Source organism: Salmo salar, chromosome ssa17 (genome assembly GCF_905237065.1).
Source record: "Salmo salar chromosome ssa17, Ssal_v3.1, whole genome shotgun sequence".
In the NCBI taxonomy this organism is placed as follows: Eukaryota; Metazoa; Chordata; class Actinopteri; order Salmoniformes; family Salmonidae; genus Salmo; species Salmo salar.
In genome coordinates, this window is record NC_059458.1 from 42,959,819 (window position 1) to 42,971,138 (window position 11,320).

Genomic DNA, 11,320 nt, shown 5'->3' on the forward strand with positions numbered 1-11,320 from the left:
GAGACTCTCCCTGCTGACTACTGGGACTAACAACAACTGGTAGAGACTCTCCCTGCTGACTACTGGGACTAACAACAACTGGTAGAGACTCTCCCTGCTGACTACTGGGACTAACAACAACTGGTAGAGACTCTCCCTGCTGACTACTGGGACTAACAACAACTGGTAGAGACTCTCCCTGCTGACTACTGGGACTAACAACAACTGGTAGAGACTCTCCCTGCTGACTACTGGGACTAACAACAACTGAAAGAAGAAAGGAGACAGGAACTAATGTCTCATTACAGCTGAGACCTCTATACCCAAAGTACCTAACGACCCTCCTCTCTCTCTCTCATCTGTACTCTCTCTCTCATCTGTACTCTCTCTCTCATCTGTACTCTCTCTCTCATCTGTACTCTCTCTCTCTCATCTGTACTCTCTCTCTCATCTGTACTCTCTCTCTCATCTGTACTCTCTCTCTCATCTGTACTCTCTCTCTCTCATCTGTACTCTCTCTCTCATCTGTACTCTCTCTCTCATCTGTACTCTCTCTCTCTCATCTGTACTCTCTCTCTCTCATCTGTACTCTCTCTCTCATCTGTACTCTCTCTCGCTCTCTCTCGCTCTCTCTCATCTGTACTCTCTCTCGCTCTCTCTCATCTGTTCTCTCTCTCGCTCTCTCTCATCTGTTCTCTCTCTCTCTCTCTCTCTCTCTCTCTCCTGTAGCCTCTCTCTCTCTCTCCCTCTCACCTGTACCCTCTCTCTCCCCTTCACCATCCTCTCTCTCTCTCCCTCACACCTGTACCCTCTCTCTCCCCTTCACCATCCTCTCTCTCTCTCTCTCCTGTACCCTCTCTCTCTCTCCCTCCCTCTCACCTGTACCCTCTCTCTCTCCCTCACCATCCTCTCTCTCTCTCTCTCTCTCTCTCTCTCACCTGTACCCTCTCCCTCTCTCCCTCTCACCTGTACCCTCTCTCTCACCTGTACCCTCTCTCTCTCTCTCCCTCTCACCTGTACCCTCTCTCTCACCTGTACCCTCTCTCTCTCCCTCTCACCTGTACCCTCTCTCTCACCTGTACCCTCTCTCTCTCTCCCTCTCACCTGTACCCTCTCTCTCACCTGTACCCTCTCTCTCCCCCCTCACCACCCTCCCCATCTCTCTCTTCCCTCCCTCTCCCCTCCTTCCCTCTGTCCTCCCTCTCTCCCCCTCCCCCTCTCTCCAACTCTCTCCCCTCCCTCTCTCTCCCCATCTCTCTCCCTCCCCTCCCCCTCCTCCCCCTCTCTCCAACTCTCTCTCTCCCTCTGCCCTCCCTCTCTCTCCCTCTGCCCTCCCTCTCTCTCCCCTCCTCCCCCTTCTCCTCCTCACGGTTTCTTCTTTGATGTTCTTTAAATGAGCTTTCCAACTCCACTTTTTCTCTCCTCAATTCAATTTTCACAAGGCCATTACCATCACCGCGCATGTAACGTGGAGGTTAAATATATCAGACCTCATGAGGAGATAATTAGTGCTACTTAATAGTCAACTAATTCTCCTGATGAGGGATGAGAGAGAGAGAGAGAGAGAGAGAGACAGAGAGAGAGAGGCTGATGGCTGTTAGAACCATTACGCTGAAGACGGGTACTGAGTCCCCAACGGCACCCTATTCCCTATGTAGTGCACTACTAGATGTGTGGCTAGTGCACTACATAGGGAATAGGGTTCCGTTTGGGACACAGTGTAATGGAGTGGAGGAGGGGCTCGGTTCAGCCCCGACCTGACAAATGAAATTAAACATATTTAAACACTGTTTTACGATATTACCGGCAGATTACCGGGGACGCCATCATCATTTCCACGGTACCTAACGCATCGAGAGGCGGCGGGCGTAAAGGAGACGAGAGCTTAGCGTCATTAGGGGATGCTGATAGGCCGGGCCGCGGTGACATAGTGACATAACGCTACTGGCTAATGTGACGGCATATATGTCATGGACACCACACACACACACACGCACGCACACACACGCACACACACACACACGCAGGGGGTAATGTGACAGCTATAAGTTATGGACTACATCAATCACAGGGGGAGGAGAAAGAGAACTGTAAGGCAAGGACAAAACTTCACTTCTCTAAACGAGCGAGCGCTGAGACACAGTGAAGTCACACACACACACACACACACACACACACACATTGGAAAATCACACGAGGGAGAATGGCCCACTGTGTCTGGGTAATACATCTCCTGGGAGAATGGCCCACTCTGTCTGGGTAATACATCTCCTGGGAGAATGGCCCACTGTGTCTGGGTAATACATGTCCTGGGAGAATGGCCCACTGTGTCTGGTTAATACATCTACTGGGAGAATGGCCCACTGTGTCTGAGTAATACATCTCCTGGGAGAATGGCCCACTGGAGTCAATAAGGGAGGGACTGAGCCTGTGTCCCAAATCACACCAGGGTCCACAGGGATGACCAGGGTCCACAGGGATGACCAGGGTCCACAGGGATGACCAGGGTCAATAGGGATGACCAGGGTCCACAGGGATGGCCAGGGTCCACAGAGATGACCAGGGTCCATAGTAATGACCAGGGTCCACAGAGATGACCAGGGTCCACAGGGATGACCAGGGTCCACAGGGATGACCAGGGTCCACAGGGATGACCAGGGTCCACAGAGATGACCAGGGTCCACAGAGATGACCAGGGTCCACAGGGATGGCCAGGGTCCACAGAGATGACCAGGGTCCATAGTAATGACCAGGGTCCACAGAGATGACCAGGGTCCACAGGGATGACCAGGGTCCACAGGGATGACCAGGGTCCACAGAGATGACCAGGGTCCACAGGGATGGCCAGGGTCCACAGAGATGACCAGGGTCCACAGAGATGACCAGGGTCCACAGGGATGACCAGGGTCCACAGAGATGACCAGGGTCCACAGAGATGACCAGGGTCCACAGGGATGACCAGGGTCTACAAATCAAATCAAATCAAATGTATTTATAAAGCCCTTCTTACATCAGCTGATATCTCAAAGTGCTGTACAGAAACCCAGCCTAAAACCCCAAACAGCAAGCAATGCAGGTGTAGAAGCACAGTGGCTAGGAAAAACTCCCTAGAAAGGCCAAAACCTAGGAAGAAACCTAGAGAGGAACCAGGCTATGAGGGGTGGCCAGTCCTCTTCTGGCTGTGCCGGGTGGAGAGGAACCAGGCTATGAGGGGTGGCCAGTCCTCTTCTGGCTGAGCCGGGTGGAGATTATAACAGCACATGGCCAAGATGTTCAAATGTTCATAAATCACCAGCATGGTCAAATAATAATAATCATAGTAGTTGTCGAGGGTGCAACAAGTCAGCAACTCAAGAGTAAGTGTCAGTTGGCTTTTTCATAGCCGATCTTTGAGAGTATCTCTACCGCTCCTGCTGTCTCTAGAGAGTTGAAAACAGCAGGTCTGGGACAGGTAGCACGTCCGGTGAACAGGTCAGGGTTCCAGCAGGTCTGGGACAACAGGTCTGGGACAGGTAGCACGTCCGGTGAACAGGTCAGGGTTCCGTAGCCGCAGGTAGAACAGTTGAAACTGGAGCAGCAGCACGGCCAGGTGGACTGGGGACAGCAAGGAGACATCATGCCAGGTAGTCCTGAGGCATGGTCCTCGGGCTCAGGTCCTCCGAGAGAAAGAAAGAGAGAAAGAGAGAATTAGAGAGAGCATATTTAAATTCACACAGGACACCGGATAAGACAAGAGAAATACTCCAGATGTAACAGACTGACCCTAGCCCCCCGACACATAAACTACTGCAGCATAAATACTGGAGGCTGAGACAGGAGGGGTCAGGAGACACTGTGACCCCATCCGATGATACCCCCGGACAGGGCCAAACAGGCAGGATATAACCCCACCCACTTTGCCAAAGCACAGCCCCCACACCACTAGAGGGATGTCTCCAACCACCAACATACCATCCCAGGACAAGGCCGAGTATAGCCCACAAAGACCTCCGCCACGACACAGCCCAAGGGGGGGCGCCAACCCAGACAGGAAGACCACGTCAGTGACTCAACCCACTCAAGTGACGCACCCCTCCCAGGGACGGCATGGAAGAGCACCAGTAAGCCAGTGACTCAGCCCCTGTAATAGGGTTAGAGGCAGAGAATCCCAGTGGAGAGAGGGGAACCGGCCAAGCAGAGACAGAGATGACCAGGGTCCACCTCTTAAAGATCGGACCCTTTATTTCAATTTTCGACCTAAAATTACATACCCAAATATAACTGCCTGTAGCTCAAGCAGGAATATGCATATTCTTAGTATCCTTGGGAAAGGAAACACTTTGAAGTTTGTGTAAATGTTAAATTTTATTTATTTATTTTATTTCACCTTTATTTAACCAGGTAGGCTAGTTGAGAACAAGTCCTTTATTTAACCAGGTAGGCTAGTTGAGAACAAGTCCTTTATTTAACCAGGTAGGCAAGTTGAGAACAAGTTCTCATTTACAATTGCGACCTGGCCAAGATAAATCAAAGCAGTTCGACAACATACAAAAACACAGAGTTACACATGGAGTAAAACAACATACAATCAATGATGCAGTAGAAGAAAGAAAAAAATAAGACTATATACAATGTGAGCAAATGAGGTGAGATAAGGGAGGTAAAGGCAATAAATAGGCCATGGTGGAATGTAGGAGAATAAAACACGGTAGATCAGACACAGCAGTGGGGTCAAACTGTAGGACGCAGTTCCTACAGTGGAATATAAAAATAGATTTTATCAACCAAAACTACACTACATTTTATCTCTGAGACCCTCGGGAATGACAAATCAGAGCAAGATTACTGTAAATTGGACAGTGCAGTTAGATTAACTTCTCTGGGATATGTGGGACGCCAGCATCCCACCTCGACAACAGCCAGTGTTGCAGGGAAATTGCAGAAAATGGCAAATGCCCCCTTCAAAGGGAGGTAACGTATCCTACTTTCCAGAAACAAGTCTCTCACCGTTGCCGCCTGCTATAGACCACCTTCTGCCCACAGCTGTGCCCTGGACACCATATGTGAACTGATTGCCCCCCATCTATCTTCAGAGCTCGTGCTACTAGGTGACCTAAACTGGGACATGCTTAACACCCCGGCCATCCTCCAATCTAAGCTTGATGCCCTCAATCTCACACAAATTTTCAGCGTACTTACCAGGTACAACCCCAAATCCGTAAACACAGGCACCCTCATAGATATCATCCTAACCAACCTGCCCTCCAAATACACCTCTGCTGTCTTCAACCAGGATCTCAGCGATCACTGCCTCATTGCCTGCATCCGTAATGGGAATGCGGTCAAACGACCTCCACTCATCACTGTCAAACGCTCCCTAAAGCACTTCAGCAACAGGCCTTTCTAATCGACCTGACCCAGGTATCCTGGAAGGATATTGACCTCTTTCGGTCAGTAGAAGATGCCTGGTTATTCTTTAACCTCTCTGGGGTATGTGGGACGCTAGCGTACACACTATCAACAGCCAGTGAAATAGCTGGGCGGAAAATTCAAAATATAATATAATCTATAATAATCTGATAGATCTAGATCTAGATCGATAATCTGGAGTACAGTACCCACCATGTTGTGGAGTCAACAAAAGTCAGAAATAGCGTTATAAATATTCACTTATCTTTGATGATCTATATCGGAATGCACTCCCAGGAATCCCAGTTCCACAATAAATGTTTGTTTTGTTCGATAAAGTTCATCTTTATGTCCAAATACCTCCTTTTTGTTCGCGCGTTTAGTCCAGTAATCCAAATGCACAAGGCGCGCTCACAAAGTCCAGACGAAAAGTGAAAGTTCCATCATTGTTCGTAGAAACATGTCAAACGATGTATAGAATCGATCTTTAGGATGTTTTTATCATAAATCTTCAATAATATTCCAACCGGACAATTCCTTTGTCTTTAGAAATGAAAGGGAACGGAGCTCGTGCTCACGGCTGCGCGCGTGCCTAAACTAAAGGCTTTCAGCCAGACCACTGGTTCAAACAGCTCTTATTCTCTCCCTTTTCACAGTAGAAGCCTGAAACAACATTCTAAAGATTGTTGACATCTAGTGGAAGCCTTAGGAAGTGCAATCTGACCCCACAGACACTGTATATTGGATAGGCAATCACTTGAAAAACTACAAACCTCAGATTTCCCACTTCCTGGTTGGATTTTTCTCAGGTTTTTGCCTGCCATATGAGTTCTGTTATACTCACAGACATTATTTTAACAGTTTTGGAAACTTTAGAGTGTTTTCTATCCAAATCTATAATCTTTCAATTATATGCATATTCTAGCTTCTGGGCCTGAGTAGCAGGCAGTTTACTCTGAGCACCTTATTCATCAATACCGCCCCCCGTTCCCAAAGAAGTTAACAAGAATTTAAGCTTTCTGCCAATATCAGATATGTCTGTGTCCTGGGAAATGTTCTTGTTACTTACAACCTCATGCTAATCTCATTAGCCTATGTTAGCTCAACCTTCCCGCGGTGGGGACACTGGTCCTGTAGAGGTTTAATTTAAATGAAATTCCAGGTGACTACCTCATGAAGCTGGTTGAGAGAATGCCAAGAGTGTGCAAAGCTGTCATCAAGGTAAAGGGTGGCTACTTTGAAGAATCTCAAATCTAAAATATATTTTTATTTATTTAACACTTTTTGGTTACTACATGATTCCATACGTGTTATGTCATAGTTTTGATGTCTTCACTATTATTTTAAAATGTAGAAAATAATAAAAATAAAAGAGAAACTTTTGAATGAGTAGGTGTGTCCAAACTGTAGACTGGTGCCATATATTATATAGAGACTGTGTTTTAACCATCATAGAGACTGTGTTTTAACCATCATAGAGACTGTGATTTAACCATCATAGAGACTGTGTTTTAACCATCATAGAGACTGTGTTTTAACCATCATAGAGACTGATTTTTAACCATCATAGAGACTGTGTTTTAACCATCTATATTATATAGAGACTGTGTTTTAACCATCTATATTATATAGAGACTGTGTTTTAACCATCTGTATTATATAGAGACTGTGTTTTAACCATCATAGAGACTGTGTTTTAACCATCTATATTATATAGAGACTGTGTTTTAACCATCTATATTATATAGAGACTGTGTTTTAACCATCTATATTATATAGAGACTGTGTTTTAACCATCTATATTATATAGAGACTGTGTTTTAACCATCTATATTATATAGAGACTGTGTTTTAACCATCATAGAGACTGTGTTTTAACCATCTATATTATATAGAGACTGTGTTTTAACCATCTATATTATATAGAGACTGTGTTTAACCATCTATATTATATAGAGACTGTGTTTTAACCATCTATATTATATAGAGACTGTGTTTTAACCATCTATATTATATAGAGACTGTGTTTTAACCATCTATATTATATAGAGACTGTGTTTTAACCATCATAGAGACTGTGTTTTAACCATCTATATTATATAGAGACTGTGTTTTAACCATCTATATTATATAGAGACTGTGTTTAACCATCTATATTATATAGAGACTGTGTTTTAACCATCTATATTATATAGAGACTGTGTTTTAACCATCATAGAGACTGTGTTTAACCATCTATATTATATAGAGACTGTGTTTTAACCATCTATATTATATAGAGACTGTGTTTTAACCATCTATATTATATAGAGACTGTGTTTTAACCATCTATATTATATAGAGACTGTGTTTTAACCATCTATATTATATAGAGACTGTGTTTTAACCATCTATATTATATAGAGACTGTGTTTTAACCATCATAGAGACTGTGTTTTAACCATCTATATTATATAGAGACTGTGTTTTAACCATCTATATTATATAGAGACTGTGTTTTAACCATCTATATTATATAGAGACTGTGTTTTAACCATCTATATTATATAGAGACTGTGTTTTAACCATCTATATTATATAGAGACTGTGTTTTAACCATCTATATTATATAGAGACTGTGTTTTAACCATCATAGAGACTGTGTTTTAACCATCTATATTATATAGAGACTGTGTTTTAACCATCTATATTATATAGAGACTGTGTTTTAACCATCTATATTATATAGAGACTGTCTTTTAACCATCATAGAGACTGTGTTTAACCATCTATATTATATAGAGACTGTGTTTTAACCATCATAGAGACTGTGTTTAACCATCTATATTATATAGAGACTGTGTTTTAACCATCTATATTATATAGAGACTGTGTTTTAACCATCTATATTATATAGAGACTGTGTTTTAACCATCTATATTATATAGAGACTGTGTTTTAACCATCTATATTATATAGAGACTGTGTTTTAACCATCTATATTATATAGAGACTGTGTTTTAACCATCATAGAGACTGTGTTTTAACCATCATAGAGACTGTGTTTTAACCATCTATATTATATAGAGACTGTGTTTTAACCATCTATATTATATAGAGACTGTGTTTTAACCATCTATATTATATAGAGACTGTGTTTTAACCATCTATATTATATAGAGACTGTGTTTTAACCATCTATATTATATAGAGACTGTGTTTTAACCATCTATATTATATAGAGACTGTGTTTTAACCATCTATATTATATAGAGACTGTGTTTTAACCATCTATATTATATAGAGACTGTGTTTTAACCATCTATATTATATAGAGACTGTGTTTTAACCATCTATATTGTATAGAGACTGTGTTTTAACCATCTATATTATATAGAGACTGTGTTTTAATCATCTATATTATATAGAGACTGTGTTTTAACCATCTATATTATATAGAGACTGTGTTTTAACCATCTATATTATATAGAGACTGTGTTTTAACCATCTATATTATATAGAGACTGTGTTTTAACCATCTATATTATATAGAGACTATGTTTTAACCATCTATATTATATAGAGACTGTGTTTTAATCATCATAAAGACTGTGTTTTAACCATCTATATTATATAGAGACTGTGTTTTAACCATCTATATTATATAGAGACTGTGTTTTAACCATCTATATTATATAGAGACTGTGTTTTAATCATCTATATTATATAGAGACTGTGTTTTAACCATCTATATTATATAGAGACTGTGTTTTAACCATCTATATTATATAGAGACTGTGTTTTAACCATCTATATTATATAGAGACTGTGTTTTAACCATCATAGAGACTGTGTTTTAACCATCTATATTATATAGAGACTGTGTTTTAACCATCTATATTATATAGAGACTGTGTTTTAACCATCTATATTATATAGAGACTGTGTTTTAACCATCTATATTATATAGAGACTGTGTTTTAACCATCTATATTATATATAGACTGTGTTTTAACCATCTATATTATATAGAGACTGTTTTAACCATCTATATTATATAGAGACTGTGTTTTAACCATCTATATTATATAGAGACTGTGTTTTAACCATCTATATTATATAGAGACTGTGTTTTAACCATCTATATTATATAGAGACTGTGTTTTAACCATCTATATTATATAGAGACTGTGTTTAACCATCTATATTATATAGAGACTGTGTTTTAACCATCTATATTATATAGAGACTGTGTTTTAACCATCTATATTATATAGAGACTGTGTTTTAACCATCTATATTATATAGAGACTGTGTTTTAACCATCTATATTATATAGAGACTGTGTTTTAACCATCTATATTATATAGAGACTGTGTTTTAACCATCTATATTATATAGAGACTGTTTTAACCATCTATATTATATAGAGACTGTGTTTTAACCATCTATATTATATAGAGACTGTGTTTTAACCATCATAGAGACTGTGTTTTAACCATCTATATTATATAGAGACTGTGTTTTAACCATCTATATTATATAGAGACTGTGTTTTAACCATCTATATTATATAGAGACTGTGTTTTAACCATCTATATTATATAGAGACTGTTTTAACCATCTATATTATATAGAGACTGTGTTTTAACCATCTATATTATATAGAGACTGTGTTTTAACCATCTATATTATATAGAGACTGTGTTTTAACCATCATAGAGACTGTGTTTTAACCATCTATATTATATAGAGACTGTGTTTTAACCATCTACATTATATAGAGACTGTGTTTTAACCATCTATATTATATAGAGACTGTGTTTAAACCATCTATATTATATAGAGACTGTGTTTTAACCATCTATATTATATAGAGACTGTGTTTTAACCATCTATATTATATAGAGACTGTGTTTTAACCATCTATATTATATAGAGACTGTGTTTTAACCATCTATATTATATATAGACTGTGTTTTAACCATCATAGAGACTGTGTTTTAACCATCTATATTATATAGAGACTGTGTTTTAACCATCTATATTATATAGAGACTGTGTTTTAACCATCTATATTATATAGAGACTGTGTTTTAACCATCTATATTATATAGAGACTGTGTTTTAACCATCATAGAGACTGTGTTTTAACCATCTATATTATATAGAGACTGTGTTTTAACCATCTATATTATATAGAGACTGTGTTTTAACCATCTATATTATATAGAGACTGTGTTTTAACCATCTATATTATATAGAGACTGTGTTTTAACCATCTATATTATATAGAGACTGTGTTTTAACCATCTATATTATATAGAGACTGTGTTTTAACCATCTATATTATATAGAGACTGTGTTTTAACCATCTATATTATATAGAGACTGTGTTTTAACCATCTATATTATATAGAGACTGTGTTTTAACCATCTATATTATATAGAGACTGTGTTTTAACCATCTATATTATATAGAGACTGTGTTTTAACCATCTATATTATATAGAGACTGTGTTTTAATCATCTATATTATATAGAGACTGTGTTTTAACCATCTATATTATATAGAGACTGTGTTTTAATCATCTATATTATATAGAGACTGTGTTTTAACCATCTATATTATATAGAGACTGTGTTTTAACCATCTATATTATATAGAGACTGTGTTTTAACCATCTATATTATATAGAGACTGTGTTTTAACCATCATCATTATATAGAGACTGTGTTTTAACCATCATCATTTGTTTAGGTATTGTTTTCCCTCATTCCTCCCGCTGTTCATCCACACAATATTTCATGACCCTTAACCCCACGGATATAACCACTGGGACTGCAGGTCAACCACATCTCTCTCACACACACACACACACACACACACACACACACACACACACACACACACACACACACACACACACACACACACACACACACACACACACACACACACACACACACACAC